The following is a 17,552-nucleotide window of genomic DNA, read 5'->3' on the forward strand; positions in this document are numbered from 1 at the left end:
CTTAATCTCTGAGACATTGCCCTAGGCAACGCAGGAGGACGAGCATCTGCACCCTCATTCTCTGGTGGGACTCCAGTCAATCGTGTAGATCGACGAGTTCCTCGCATCTTAACTCTGGAAAACAACACATAGCATAACACATTAGCATCATATTGTAATACCCTGCTAGACTCCGATATCGGAATTCCTACCGTCCGGTGGAATCTCGGATGTCGGATGTCGGATGTCGGAAACCTTTTCCCATTTTCGGCCAAGGTGAGCTCTCCGCCGTCCCTCGCCGATGTTGAGTTTCTTCCTTCCATTCTTCATGATTTTTATGAGTTTGCAACTTTGTTTTGAAGATTTTTGAGCATAAAGCAAGTTTTGAAGCTTGGAAGACTCAGGAGCTCTCTCCCTCCGTTCTCCAAGTTTAGGTCGCCTCCCCTCTCGATCTTCAAGAGGTAAGGGTCGATCTTGAACTCTTTTTATGTTTTAAACAAGTTTTAAATTGATTCTTGGGGTAGAAATGTATGTTTATGTTAGTTGAGCATTGTTAGGTTTTATGTGTTTTATGGACAATGTGAGTTGATGTGTTGTTGCTATGTGTTGTAATTGGGGTTTAGGATAGTTTGAAGCCCCTAAGAGCTGATGTATGTTTCTATGCATGTTTTGGTTGAGTTGTATGCTTGATTGGACGTTTTGGGAGGCAAATGTGCATGAGGAGCCGAGTTTCTGCCCTTTTGGCAGAAACCAGGTTCGGCAGCCGAAGGACTTTCGGCCGCCGAACCTGCCTGGGAGGCAAGCCTTTCAGCTGCCGAAGCCTGCCCCCGAAAATGGACTTTCGTCTTTGGAGGGCACTTTCGACCGCCAAAGGTGCCGCCGAACCTACCTGACTTTCGGCTCTGGAGGGACTTTCGGCCGCCGAACCTGCCGTCGAAAGTGCCCTGTTCAGCCTTTCTTTGCATGTTTTGCATGATTGTTTTGAGGTGTTTTAGAGGGTTTTTGGGGGATGTTTTAGAGTCATGTTCTAGTATGTTTGGTCCCTCATTTGAGTCCACCTGTGTAGGTTCGGACCCAAGGAACCAAGGACCCCAGCAGTGAGTCAGCTGCTTCAGTCACTGTCAGAGCTAGCTGAGGTGAGTAGAATAAACCTTTACGTTTTAAAGCGAATAAATTATAAAGTTTTGAGCATATTCATGCATCATGAATGCCATGTGATATCTTAGGTTGTTTGCATTAGAATTTTACGAATATGTTGCATTGCATTCTATGATGTTGATGTGGATTGGTTATTGGATGATCCTTTAGTCCTCATATGATATGATGTGATATGGTACGGTATGTCATGGTATGGAAGTCCGGTTGACCCATTCTACGTCCCGGCACTATGTAAGAGAAAGACCGGTTGACCCATTCTACGTCCCGGCACCTTGGAAATGTTATGTTATGATACGTTTAAGAGAAAGACCGGTTGACCCATTCTACGTCCCGGCACTTTGGAATGTAGAGGACTATTGGTGATAATACCATCCGTGATGTGATTTGTCTGTGATGTGATTTGTCTGTGATGTGTTGCATTCCATTATGGCATATGATTTAAATGTTTTTATTATTATGCTCACTGGGCTCTAGTAGCTCACCCCTTTCCCTAATCCCCCAGGATTGCAGGTACGGGCTAGATAGTGAAGTCAAGATGGATGAAGTCATGTGTATGTAATAGATAGAATGTGGACATGATAAATTGTAAAATAATGTAAAGTTATGAATAGTTATGTTATGTAAAAAAATGATATTGAGGATTAAAGGTTGTGCTTGACCCTATGTGTATGGTGATCCCTTTTGTATACATGATCTACGTTTTATGATGTTTATGTTCCACCAAGCTTGTGTATGATGAGATGCCCCATTGGAGCATTTGATGAGAGCTCCAGTGTGAGGTTTATGTTTATATTTATGTTTATGTATATGTTTATGGGCATGCACAGATTGAGCTTGGTAAAAGAAATGTTCAAATTTTTATGTATATTATTGATCATGTATGGGATTAATCAGGTTTACAGGATGCATGTCAGGCTTGCTACGGGTCCCGGCGGCCTTATGCCGATCTGGATCCTAGCGCCGGTGGCGGTCCAATTTTTGAGTCGTTACACATATGGTCCATGTCACATGAACCCTCAAACATACATCACATATGAATAATGCACATGCATGAATCATGGCATTTCACATCATCATATAGACAGGACTCAACATCCTATCCTAGTGGACATGATTTCCTATTGTGCTTGACCTACTCTAACCTCTATGAGCCCGACACTCACTCGATAGGTCCGACCATATAAACCTAGGGCTTTGATACCAATCTGTAACGACCCGGAAATCGAACCGCTACCGGTGCTAGGATTCAGGTCGACTTAAGGTCGCCGGGACCCGTAGCAAGCCTGCTAAACTCTCTATGTACCTATAAAATCCCATACATGATCATATATTTTCTGTGAAATTTAAAACTTTGCTCTGTACCAAGGCTCAACCTGTACATGCACTATCTACACAGACCCCTTACTAGAGCCCTCATCAAATGCTCTAACTGGGTTCACACTATATAAGTTAGCCTCATTTTTCCATTCTCATTCAATAAAACATTTATATAAACAGACCATGTATACAAAAAGGGATTTACAAACAAACATAAGGGCAAGCACAATACTATACAAGACTCTGTACATTACTAACACATCTCTTTTACAATATTACATGTCCACACTAGGCTCTTACACAACTCTTTACTCTTTCTGTACTCTCCTGAACTCCTCCTGACCTGTGAACCTGCAAGACTGGGGTTAAAGGAGTGGGATGAGCTACTATAGCCCAGTGAGTAGAACAGTAAAAACATGTTATTAAACATGCTCACATGGAATGCATCATATCACAGACAATTCACATCAAGACCGTAAGAATTCCGACGCCGGACTCTAGCCGGGTATTACAGATGTAACGACCCGGAAACCGGTACTCCTTAGTAACGGTCCGAACCATCACTGGCACTAGGATCCAGATCGGCTTAAGGCCGCCGGGACCCGTAGTCAGCCAACTATACTCTCTGTGTACCTGATAAATCCCATACATGATACAAAACGACTCAACAATCCTGTAAAACTCTGTAGGCTTAACTGCTGCTACTCAGATATGTCAATCTGAAATGGCCCTCAGGGCCTATACCAGGGACTACTATCTGCTGTGGGTCAAGGGATTGAAACCCTTTTAATCTGTAACACATCCCATTGGTATCTCATCAAAGCCATATGTTAAGCCTAACTCACACATTTCTCATCAAGAAACGTAAAACAGGATACATGTACAAAGGGATTAATCATACATCACACTATGGCAAAGACACTAGAGAAAGCACAAGTCTATCCAGTAACTGACAGTACATATCGATACATAATCTTTTAATTACATCATGTCCACTATGCTATTACAAACATACATTCATGCATTACTTTCCTCTGTACTCTTGCTGACTTTGACTTCCCATAGCTATCTCAGAACCTGCAAAACTGGGGATAAGGGAGTGGGATGAGCTCTAGAGCCCAGTGAGGAGGAACAGTACAACAATTCATACATTATATGCTCTCATGGAATGCATCACATCACAAACATATCATCTCAAGGATGAACTTGTCACCATAGCCCTCTACATACATAATAGTATGTCCGACTGTGCCAGGGGCGATTAGGCCACACCTGGACTTCTCTTAACTGACTCATATCATAACATGTCCCACTGTGCCAGGGGCGATTAGGCCATCACCTGGACTTTTCTTTTCTCTGATCTGACAGCCCGGCTGTCTAACTCATAGTACCAGGAGCGACCTGGACTATCCAGGAGCGACCTGGTATGGCTATCTCGTGCCACATCTCATATGTTCTCATGGTGTCTCAACTGATATCAAGGGCTATGGATCATTCAACATTCATCCACACAAATATCATCTTATGCAATGCAGCATATTCGTGGATTCTAATGCAGCACAACCTAATACATAACATGGCAGTTTATGATGCATGGATCATGCTAGAATCGTGTCATTTCTCAAAATAAAATATTCAGTTTAGTTCCACTCACCTGTAGCCTCTGCTTGGCTAACTCTGGGCTAACTAGCTGGACCAATTCTAACTCTGAAGCAGCTACTACTGCTAAATACCTCGTTTTCTCGGGTCCAATCCTACAATGGAGGACTCAAATGAGGTACCAAACATACTCTATATAACTGATAAACATCTCTTATACAACTTCCCAAAACCCCTCTAAAACACCTCAAAACATGCATGCAAAACAAGCAAAGGAAAGCTGGACAGGGCACCTTCGGCAGCATCTTCGGCGGCCGAATGTCTCCTCCAGAGACGAAAGTCAGGCATGTTCGGCGGCCTAACTTGGACTTTCGGCGGCCGAACCTGAGTTCATCCAGAACTCAGTTTCGTGCACAAGGACGCCTGCCAGCCCCTCCATCACCTGTTCAACCCTCAATACATGCATTTAACCCCTCTAAAACATGCATAAACACTTGAACAAACATAAAGGAGCTTAAAACAACTTAAACTCCAACAAAACAACTAACACAACATATAATCATGCTTTCACCATTAAAACATCAAAACTAACCTAAGCATGCAACTCATGCATCTGCTTCCATAACCTCTTTAAAAAGCTGTTAAAACTCATTAAAACAAACTTAAAGATGTCCCTTACCTCCTGAAATCAGAAGAGGAACAAGCAAACGCAGCGACTCCTCCTCCAAAGCTTCAAACCCTCACAACTCTTCTTTTCTCTCAAAAACATTCAAAACCTTTTGCAAATGATCAACCCTCTGCATGAGCTGCTTAAAAGCTTGCAGATGAGTCAAGGGAGACGTGGCCTAACCTCTGGTCATGATCTGGAGGTGAACACCTGGCCAAACCACGGACTGAGGAGCATGCACAACTAACCGACCACCTCAGCTTCGGCTGCCGAAACTGCATGCAAAACCATGCAACTTTCGGGGGCCGAACATCACCTTCGGGGGCCGAACATTAGGCACTTTCGGCGGCCGAACTTAACCTTCGGGGGCCGAACATGACAGAAACTCCTTTGGCCAATTCTCCACAAAACTCAATTCTTTTTCACTCTAAACCTTTAAAATACTTGAAAATATTTTAGAAAACCTTTCTCTTACCCTTCTAGAAACCTCTGACATCCTCGAATTCCACCGGACGGTAGAAATTCCGATGTCTTGAATCTGTCGGGTATTACATTCTTCCCCCCTTTAAGAACATTCGTCCTCGAATGTTCACACAACAAACACATATGCAAATAAGCAATTAAGGAAAGTCTAACACTTTCCTCCGCGAAGAGACACAGATATTACTGGAGTCAAACTCCTGGGTTATTTACCATTCCTGACTTTGCTGACACTTAACTGCTGAGTCTGTGTCTATACTTTACACTGATTGCGTCTCACTGTTTCCAGTACCCAACTGACTTGGTTCTTTCATCTGATTACTGACTTTTCTCTTTCTTTGACTTTTCTTATCTGTAGTCACACTAGTCTGGTTACACTAACCGTTACTTCGCTTTACTCAACCCAGTCAGAGGAGCCATACCTCTAAGGAAAAACTAGATGCCTTGCCTATAGCGTCAATGCTACTGACTTTAAAACAAAAACGTCTTATGACACCTCATAATCATACGGACATGCCCCGAAACTGAACTTATGCACTTGGCCTCTATGCCGTGTTCTCTTAGAATCTACACCATTTAGTAGATCATGGGCATGCTTCTCTGTTTTTCTGAACTATTCTACATTTTTTTTTTTTTTTTTTTTTGCTGAGCACTCTGATCCTTGCCCACCTTTCTTCTTCTTTCCTATACTGGTTTTTGTTTTCTTTAACTCTCTTTCTAACTCTTAATATCTAGTTCCCAACTCTAAGATCTATCGTGGAGGATACACAGCTCCTACTCGTTGTCTCCACAGAGCATCAATCCTGTGTGGGAACACCTGTCCTTGGTAGTGATTTTGTTCAACTGCTCACAGTCGTTACAAAATCTCAAAGTTTCATCCGTCGTTTCTCACACTGACACTGGAACATTCCAGAGTGAGGTACTAGGTCGGATAGAACCTTTATCTACCAAGCTTTTCTATACTACTCTGACTATGCTCTCTCTGCCGGTGCCATCCTGTAGGGTAGAAGGAAAGAAATAGGTCTGCGTCCAGACACCATTTCTATTCCACACTCTGACTCCCTGACAGATGGTAAACCTGACAGCTCATCTGGGAAACCACCTAGAACTTACTAACTACGGGTATTGAGGCTAATTCCCCGATCTGACTCCTAAACTCGCTCACAAGAGCTAGAACCCTCTGATAACCTTTCCTGTGTACCTATGAGCCTGCTGGGCTGACATCAAACCTCTAGGCACCTATACTCTGTCCCTTCTAAGGACTCTCTATGATCCATCCTAGCCTCTGAACTCTGAACTCTCCTACCTTGTCTCTATAGACACAGGTAGTACAATGAGTAAGTAGCTAATCCGCCCTAGAATGACATCAAATAGTCAACTCTAGAACCATAAGGTCAGCTGGATAGCTTCTACTCACTACCACTCTAAACTGATCTGATTAACTAACTCTGCTTCAGATGGATCATACCCGGGTCCATTAACCCAGAGAAAACACTCTAAGCCTAGAAGTCATCAAACCCACTCTAGTAACAGCTCACTAAGCCACAAGGAAGTAAAAACATGCGGGTTCAAAACGAACAGCATACACATCTGAACATCCACAAGTGAACATACTTGATGTCACTGTGTTCAATGTGATAGCTTCCGACTGAGTCAGGGTGAAGATCCGAGCTAAAGCTAACGGAACTTTCCCTCGGGAATTTACTAATGGAAAAGCTAACCCTTTCCTCTGCCTCAATTACTACCTGATCCCAGACTAACTGAAATCTCCTCCTGAACTTACTCTTAATCTTACTCTTTTCTTTCTCTGTTCTATTCTAGTTTACTTATTCTTCTCTTTTCCTTAGTCTGCTCACTTTCACTTACCCTTTTATTCTTTTCGTACTCTTCTATTTCTTACTCTATTCTCTGCCTTATTTCTTTTCCTTGAGGGCTGCACTCGGAGATGAGAGATCACTCTCCCTATACCTGGATAAAAGCTAAGGCCATAGCATCTCATAGCAACACCCTCGAGCATCTTTCCTAGCTCACTAACCACTAACTACTATTCATCTGGCTTTTACCATCTCACTTATGCTACTGGTACCATCCTACAGAGAAGACTAGAAATGATGGGTATAAACACCATTTCTATCTCTCATTGAACTCTCTTAGCAGGTAGTAAACCTGATGACTTGTCTGGGTCAAAATCCAAAACTTTTCTTTAACTGCGGGCACTAAAATTAATTCCCCTCCTAATCTAATTAACTGCTATGCTCTCTGACACAAGCAAGAAACCTCTCCTGAACAGCTTAAGAGCCTATAGGGCTGATATCGAATTCCAGGCCTCTCTATATTGTCCCCTCAACAAACTACCTGTGATCCATCCTGATCTCTAAGCATGACTACTCTGCCTATCGAAAAACAATACTATGAGTAGCTAGCCCATCCACCCCTAGAATGACATCAAACAGTCACTCTAGAACCACTAGGTCAGCTGGAAGGCACCTACTCAAAATTCGCATTAAACTCTAATGGCAGACTGACTCTGCCACTGATGGATCACACTTGTCTATTGACTCAAAGAGGACATTTTAATCCCAGAAGTTATCAAACCCCTACTCTCTATAGCTCTCAAAGCACTAAGGAAAGCGAAACATCAGAGTCTTTAATAACAGACACATCAAAACATATGGAAGTGAAAAGTACCTGTCACCGCCATGTCTGATGTGTAGGCCTCTTGCTGTGTCAAAGCGAAGATCCGTGCTGGTACTGATGGACCTTCATCTGGGGAACTTGTGGAAGAAGGAGTGATCTCGCTCCCTCTGCCTCTGCCCAAAGTCATAGCTAGAGCTCCTAGTTGCGTCACTCTGTTTGAGGCTGTCTGCTGGGACTGTGTTATCAATGTCACAGTGGAACACTCACGTGCTATGTGTCCCTCCTGTCCACACCTGAAACATGCTGTTGTCCCCACTAAACAGACTCCCTTGTGCATCCTACCGCACCTCGGACATTTGGAGTTGTTCAAACCAGAGCTCGATCCCTCACCTATTCCCAGACCAGACTTGATCTGCTTCCAGAACTTGTTCTTCTTTGATCGTCTGAGGCCTCTTCCCCCCTTTTTCCTTTCTATCCCAGCCTCGTGTAGAGGGGAGAGATTCACATCACTTGTCCCTGCAAGTTTGGCACTAGCTTCTCTCTTCTGTGCCATATCTACTATATCATGGAACCTCTTCCTTGCGCTATCTAGAAAAGCCCCTTCAGCAAACTCTGTTGCAAACTGCTCCCAGGATAAGCTTTCTACCCTCGGGTTCACATACTGGTTGAACCATGCCCTTGCCTTTTCACATTTCAATGTGACCCCTGCCATCTGAATGGCTCTACGCTCACTGGCTCCCAACTCATCAGTTATCATCTTGACCATTCTGAGATACTCAAAAGGGTCATCACCAGTCTCAAACTGGGGAATATCTAACCGCAAATAGTCTGTCATCTGTACCCTACTTCCTCCAGGTGAACTAGGCTTAGGTATTTGGACAACTGGGGCTACTGGTTCTATTGGTAGTGGAGGAGGTGCAATATTCCCTGGGGTAGGGTTTGCTACACTTGGATAACCAAAGAAGGGTGGAAACATGGTATACTGTGGCTGTGGCGGTGGATATGGCGGATAAAAGGAAGGATAGGGCATAAAGGTGGGATATGGGTGATAACTAGGAAACTCTGATGTACCTCTCATCGGGTACTCTGCCCCCCACTGGTAGGGTAGATACTGAGGTGGAACAAATCTCGAGGCCTGAGTGCCTCCTTGGGACTCACCCACATCTCCTCCTAACCTACTCATGCCAAAGCTATCATCTCTGCTCTGCACATCCTCCTCTAGGACTTTCCTAAACCCTGACATACCACTCTGCACAACTCCCCTTCTACTCTCATCACTAGACCTTCTAGGGTCCCTTGATGTACCTTCTCTGCTTAAACTATCTGATGTTGCCTTTTGCAGAACTGGGAGATGAGCATCCATGTCCTCATCCTCCGACGGAGCTCCAGTCAATCTCGCAGATCGACGAGTTCCTCTCATCCTGCCTCTGAAAAGCACAACATCACACACAATATCATCAAATGATCCATGTGAAAACACATGAATCCTTAACACATATCAAACATATCAATAATGCACATGCAACTCATCATGGCATTTCACATCATCATGCAAGACAGGACTCCACATCCTATCCTAGTGGACATGATTGTACCTATTGTGCTTTCCTTCCTATACAAGACAACACCTCTTTCCGGTGTGGGATATATCTAATCCTTGAACAAAGTTGCTCAACACACCGTACTCTTGAGGCCCTATGCTCTGATACCAATCTGTAACGACCCGAAAACCGGTACTCCTTAGTAACGGTCCGAACCATCACTGGCACTAGGATCCAGATCGGCTTAAGGCCGCCGGGACCCGTAGTCAGCCAACTATACTCTCTGTGTACCTGATAAATCCCATACATGATACAAAACGACTCAACAATCCTGTAAAACTCTGTAGGCTTAACTGCTGCTACTCAGATATGTCAATCTGAAATGGCCCTCAGGGCCTATACCAGGGACTACTATCTGCTGTGGGTCAAGGGATTGAAACCCTTTTAATCTGTAACACATCCCATTGGTATCTCATCAAAGCCATATGTTAAGCCTAACTCACACATTTCTCATCAAGAAACGTAAAACAGGATACATGTACAAAGGGATTAATCATACATCACACTATGGCAAAGACACTAGAGAAAGCACAAGTCTATCCAGTAACTGACAGTACATATCGATACATAATCTTTTAATTACATCATGTCCACTATGCTATTACAAACATACATTCATGCATTACTTTCCTCTGTACTCTTGCTGACTTTGACTTCCCATAGCTATCTCAGAACCTGCAAAACTGGGGATAAGGGAGTGGGATGAGCTCTAGAGCCCAGTGAGGAGGAACAGTACAACAATTCATACATTATATGCTCTCATGGAATGCATCACATCACAAACATATCATCTCAAGGATGAACTTGTCACCATAGCCCTCTACATACATAATAGTATGTCCGACTGTGCCAGGGGCGATTAGGCCACACCTGGACTTCTCTTAACTGACTCATATCATAACATGTCCCACTGTGCCAGGGGCGATTAGGCCATCACCTGGACTTTTCTTTTCTCTGATCTGACAGCCCGGCTGTCTAACTCATAGTACCAGGAGCGACCTGGACTATCCAGGAGCGACCTGGTATGGCTATCTCGTGCCACATCTCATATGTTCTCATGGTGTCTCAACTGATATCAAGGGCTATGGATCATTCAACATTCATCCACACAAATATCATCTTATGCAATGCAGCATATTCGTGGATTCTAATGCAGCACAACCTAATACATAACATGGCAGTTTATGATGCATGGATCATGCTAGAATCGTGTCATTTCTCAAAATAAAATATTCAGTTTAGTTCCACTCACCTGTAGCCTCTGCTTGGCTAACTCTGGGCTAACTAGCTGGACCAATTCTAACTCTGAAGCAGCTACTACTGCTAAATACCTCGTTTTCTCGGGTCCAATCCTACAATGGAGGACTCAAATGAGGTACCAAACATACTCTATATAACTGATAAACATCTCTTATACAACTTCCCAAAACCCCTCTAAAACACCTCAAAACATGCATGCAAAACAAGCAAAGGAAAGCTGGACAGGGCACCTTCGGCAGCATCTTCGGCGGCCGAATGTCTCCTCCAGAGACGAAAGTCAGGCATGTTCGGCGGCCTAACTTGGACTTTCGGCGGCCGAACCTGAGTTCATCCAGAACTCAGTTTCGTGCACAAGGACGCCTGCCAGCCCCTCCATCACCTGTTCAACCCTCAATACATGCATTTAACCCCTCTAAAACATGCATAAACACTTGAACAAACATAAAGGAGCTTAAAACAACTTAAACTCCAACAAAACAACTAACACAACATATAATCATGCTTTCACCATTAAAACATCAAAACTAACCTAAGCATGCAACTCATGCATCTGCTTCCATAACCTCTTTAAAAAGCTGTTAAAACTCATTAAAACAAACTTAAAGATGTCCCTTACCTCCTGAAATCAGAAGAGGAACAAGCAAACGCAGCGACTCCTCCTCCAAAGCTTCAAACCCTCACAACTCTTCTTTTCTCTCAAAAACATTCAAAACCTTTTGCAAATGATCAACCCTCTGCATGAGCTGCTTAAAAGCTTGCAGATGAGTCAAGGGAGACGTGGCCTAACCTCTGGTCATGATCTGGAGGTGAACACCTGGCCAAACCACGGACTGAGGAGCATGCACAACTAACCGACCACCTCAGCTTCGGCTGCCGAAACTGCATGCAAAACCATGCAACTTTCGGGGGCCGAACATCACCTTCGGGGGCCGAACATTAGGCACTTTCGGCGGCCGAACTTAACCTTCGGGGGCCGAACATGACAGAAACTCCTTTGGCCAATTCTCCACAAAACTCAATTCTTTTTCACTCTAAACCTTTAAAATACTTGAAAATATTTTAGAAAACCTTTCTCTTACCCTTCTAGAAACCTCTGACATCCTCGAATTCCACCGGACGGTAGAAATTCCGATGTCTTGAATCTGTCGGGTATTACAACAGATACGACTCGAAAAGTTGCCGAGCTCATCTCCCCCAGGTCGATAGGCCGATCCATTCATCCTGCCCCAGTTTCTTCCCATGCCCCTAGGCCGAGCTCCAAGGGTTCTCGCTCTGGGATTTGCAGGTCCTCTAGCCGTGGCCAGTCCAGTTCTTCTCTCCGACCTCCCGTGGTTTCTGACTCCTGAGTTACGGGCTCCTTGGAAGCTGGAATTGAGGAGTCAGCCGAGGAGCCCGTAACTGAGGAGTCAGCCGAGGATGTACAACCTGTGCGGACCGAGATCGTCTCCACTTTTGAGGGTGCTGATAGTGAGACCCTCGAGGACGTCCTGGCTGCTGGTGTTGTCCCTCAGAGCAGTACTGAGGTAATTTCCGCCGAAGGAGGGGCTTCTAAGGGCGAAGAAGAAGTTGTCTTGGCGAGTGGGGGCATCTTAGAGGTTGGGGTTGAGGTCGTCTCTGCGGGCAAGGGCGCCTCTAAAGGCGGAGCTAAGTCCAAGTCTATTCCTGTTGCTCCTGCTGCTCCTTATGCTAAGGCCACCGGTAAGCGAGCTCTTCCTGTGGAGATTCCTCCTGCTGCTCCGGCCTTAAAGAGCGCTCGTCCACCTCGACCAGCTGGCCCTGCACTTCCTTCTTTGGAAAAAGGAAAAGCACCAGTGGGGCAACCTCCCGGATCGCATCAGCCACGGACAGGCCAGCACAGAAGGCATTCAGAGCGGCCCTCATGCTCTCCATGGACAGGGCAAATTTCTTTGGCGACTTGATCTTTTCCGTGGGAGGTCGAAAGCTGCAGAAAGTAAAAATAAGCAAAACAAATTAAAAATATATTCAATAAAAAATTAAAATAAGGGAAGACAAGACATCAACAAAGCAAATACCCGCTTCCTTACAGTCCTGAAGACTGGACACAAATATGCACTTGTCGACATCATACTTGCGCTTAACAGAAGTCAATTTGAGAAGGCCGATCTACTCAATGAGCATTTGCTGAGGAAGGTCATTGCAGTCCGGGGGCACATCCCTCCAGGGGAGATCTACTTGGCAGGAAGAGAGGAGAAATGGAGCGCACAAAGAGCAAAAGGAGAAGAAGGGTTTGGCAGAGATTTGAGAATTCAAATTTAAAAACAGTAAAGGTGAGAAAGGGACGTTTTGTGAAGAGCCATTCTTGGGCTGCACGGTCATTATGAGGTCCTAGGAATTTATCCCATCATCAATCATGTAATAACTATTGAGGAGGTAAAGGGGCAATTGATGACTGCTGAACCACAGCCACCCAGGAGAAGGCCAGGCCCAAAGAAATGAATCAAGCCCAAAGCTCCTAAAGTCCACCCCGGCAGACCAGTTCAATACCTTCAACCCTGACCCAAGCACGCGGAGCAGGCTAGATCACTCACAAGCCTGGGTTCAGTAGAAAGAAGCACGGTCCGTTGACGTGACATGAAGAAGGACAACAAGTGTAGTAATTTTGCAAGACTACCCGCATGCGTGCCGGGGGAAATTAAATGACTGTCTGGCGCGGAAGGAGACCCTGACGCTTCCGTACGTATGGACCTGAATGACAAGGACAGGTGGCACTTTAACAAAGAGACCATTAGATGTCACTAACTGACAAATGAAATAAAAAGGGAGGTATACCCTACTCTCCATCTAAACCCACACAACTATTGAAAACCACCCCATTGTTCTGGATCTTAGAATATCAAGAAACATCTCCTATAGCTCCATAGCTAAAATTGATTTATTAGAATGAATAAATATATTTTTACTTCAATGATCGATTCTCACAATTAAAACGAATTCTATTCTTCAAATAGAAGTTGTTTGCATTGATTCTCTAACAAGCTTAGTTGATTTTCACTTAATTATTATTTTCTTTAATTATCTTGATTTCTACTTTAATTTTACAGTTGATCAAAATCCCTTTTTTATTTTTATTGTTTGTCTTTTTAATTATTGATTATAAATTTATGTTAATTATCCGAATACAATCATATTCCCCCTAAATCTAATTATTTCTCAATAAATTTAAATAAAGTATTTTTTATGATTTCAACATCCATTGTAATATTATTATATTATATAATAATTAATAAAAAATAAAATAAATAACTAATATGTACCTCGAATGTAAGTAATGAACAATGAATTAATAAAGCTAGTATCATTAAATTATTAATATGTATTTGTTCCCGATTGATTTGAAATTACTATAATTTTAGATTTATTATTTATTAATAATTAAAAGATCAATATATAATATTTGAATTTAAATATAAAATAACTTGTAACTAATCAAATTAAATATATATATATATATATGTATATATAATTCGAAAATGTAGACCCTCATTCTTAAAACTTCGTTTTTATTCTTCAAAATCTACACCTTCATTTTATATTTTCAAAATTTTTACTATTCAAAAAGGTGATTAATTTGTAATTTATCTATAGGAGAATTGTGCAAACATGAACGATACAGATTCAACTTGACTCATTCTTTTGATATTACAAGAATTTTATAGTTCAATAATGAAAAAATTCATTAGTAATGGAAAGAAATTCGTTATTAATTTAGGTCACAAACAAATTACCAATAATTTTACCAACTAATAGAAGTGTCTTCCTCGCAACATATCAGCGTGTCCACAACTCCTAATTTATAAAAAAAAAAAATTACAATGTTATTAGCATATCACAATTGAGTAAATACAATAATATTAAATACAATAATATAAAATATAATATATTATTTACACATAATCCAATTTGATGCATCAAATTCAAAAATGTTATTGCTACCCCTATGTATTCATGTAATCAGATTGACTATGAAAATCATCTTTATCTATAGAAACATCATCGTGAATGTTGATCATTTTTTGCTTTGACCATTCAATAAATATTGTTTAATTATATTATACGTATTTACTTTTGCATTTTTCATGTCTTCTGCTTGAAAAGGTACATCTGTTAATGTAACCACATCAACTACTTATACAATAGTCCTATTTTAACTTTCATCACAGCCCACCAATTATTCCCGTCACGGTGCTAGCTTAGGTACATGAGAGGTTAACACAAAAGGCTATGATTGGTGTCAAAATCATAAAAAATATATTCTTGCTTTTTTCAAAACAAAATAAATTATGATAGTGACAAGTAAGGTCGATCCCAGAGATCCCACAAAGATCGAAAGAATATTAATTCAATTGAAAGAAAAATAAATAAATAAAATGGAGAGTTTAAATGCAAGAGAATAAAACGTAATTTAAGGAAAATAAATTAAATTAATTCAAAAAAGCAAAGTAATTAAAAGTAGAAGATAGAAGATGACCTAAAATACTCTCCTTTAAATACTAATAATAAATCCATAGTAACTAAAAGTCCTAAACAAATTGGAGAAGCGTGTTTGATCTCTCCAAAATTCCTCTTCATATGTGATGTATTCTCTCCCTAAAACGAGAAGGATGGTTATTGATTTGATAGGAAAATCACGTGGAAGTTCTAAATGTATTTGTTGATCAGGAAGCCAAAGTTTAGGATAGACTCTATTTTCTGATATGCTAGGTTATGCCTACGACTCCTTCGGCTTCAGTATCCAAAAACACGCTTTTTGCCCTCTCTTTCTATAATATTTACTTGTATCAAAAAGTAAATATTCAAACAAATCAGCATGTACAAATAAAATTTAACTCAAAATCTAAGTGTTTAAAAAATAAAAATAATACAAAATTTGAAAAAAAGGAAGCCAGCGCCTTTCATTTTATATTTGATGGTTTTGATTCAAGATTTTGTCTTTATCTTTAGCTATATTTTACCTTTAATTATTGATAACAAATCTGAAAGGTTTTCCAGGTGATACTTACATCTTTGAATTCATCATTTTCACATGGATAACAAAATAAAAAAAAAAAGGGAAATTCATACTAAGAGCATTGCCACAGATTTGCTATAGAGTCCTGAAAACTTACCTTGCTTGCATCTAGTATCAGTCAGAAAATTGTAAAAAGATAGTATCCGTAGCAAATAGTCTTAATGAATTGAAATTAGTATTAACCCTTGTCACAGCTGCTGCATTTACTTGCCAAAAGAAGCAGTAGAGGAATATATAAGAAAGATGAGAAAGGAGACAGAAGTGAAGTACAAAATTGGCAAAGATTAACATCTAACATATATATCGACCCAGACTTGGGATATGACAGTATAGTCCTGAGAACTTCAGTTTATATCAGTCTGAACTGCATAAGCAATTTTAGCTGAAACAAAAGGCTACAATCTGCAAACAACCACAGTTAAATTTAATATACTTCACCCATTTTACTGCAGCTGTGTGAATTGAATTTAATGAAATCTGTTAAACCCACTATATTAACCTTTGCTATCCATAGCCGATAATATGGTTGTTGGAAGCCATTGAACCTAATTATTAGGTTACAAGATTCCTTGGCCCACATAATTTCTAGTAGGACTCACTTTACATATTAATTATTTTGCATGCATATCCATCATACATTAATAAAAACATACATATCATATACATTCTTAAACAACAATGTAAAAGATGTCATCATGGACTGTGGACTTTCCTATGACTCTCCCACCCCTAAGATTAAAGTTGAGAGCTTTCTTAGTTAATCATCATCTAAGCATAAACATCATCAAGTTGATTGGATTTAGATGATCATGAAACCAAATGTTTTTGACATATAGACAATTGGGACTTTGCAATGCATACCAGCTGGTAAAATGCCGCTGCCTCAGATGCAGCAGCTGCTAGAGTGGACGAAGAAAGCTCTTTGCATATGCTGCTCTTAATATCTGTCCGTTCTTCTCAAGAGATGCTCCATTAGTTGCTCCAGGAACCTTGGTAGCATCTTCAATGCATCAAAATTAGTGGCATCTTCTATATCAATAATATTTCTAGCAAGCAACAATTATTTATTGTATAAGAGACATGAAAGCTTAAATAGAGATAGATAGATAATGGGAATGAGGCAGATAGATAATAAGGATCACAAAATTTTTTTGAAGAGCTCTGGGTAAATAAAATTTAGTAGAACAGCTGTCTAGGATCAACACCCAGAATATTACAAACCACACGCCATACATCAATTTCGTGTCATCTCAGGGTCAGAGAAATTGATCTAAGTTTTCCAATTAACCAAAAGAAAAATTGCAACAACCCCAGATTCTGCTCCGGCATTTAACAGGCAAGATGTATAGAACAGACTTAAATATTGCTTGTAATAGAACATACGAGACGTAAAACAGAGTAGAAAACGAAACCTGGGATAACGGGCCAGATGAGAATCAGTCGCCTAACAGATGGAGAGTTAGGCAAGGCGTGCTTGAGATGGTGGAGAATCGAAAGCCAAGGGAATCGGAGGGAGAGGGAGCGCGCGCGCCCGAGTCCAATTTTTACAGCGCCAAAATGGCCAGTTTTATACAATTTATATAGTGTTTCGAAATGATGCCGTTTTGCATCTGGTGGGAAGGGTTGAGTCCAGCCCATTAGCGTCCAAGACAGGTCTAGTAGAAGTGGCATAGTTTAAAAACTTTGAAAGGTCATATCTCCCTCCTCGGGTGTCCGATTCGAGCGAATTTTTTTTTGATTTCATATAATTTTTCGAGCTCTACGCACTGACAAACTGCCGAAGGCGGTTTGCCCACGTTTCGATCCCAAAAACATTTTATTTTGC

Source organism: Manihot esculenta, chromosome 2 (assembly GCF_001659605.2).
Source record: "Manihot esculenta cultivar AM560-2 chromosome 2, M.esculenta_v8, whole genome shotgun sequence".
NCBI classification, from domain to species: Eukaryota; Viridiplantae; Streptophyta; class Magnoliopsida; order Malpighiales; family Euphorbiaceae; genus Manihot; species Manihot esculenta.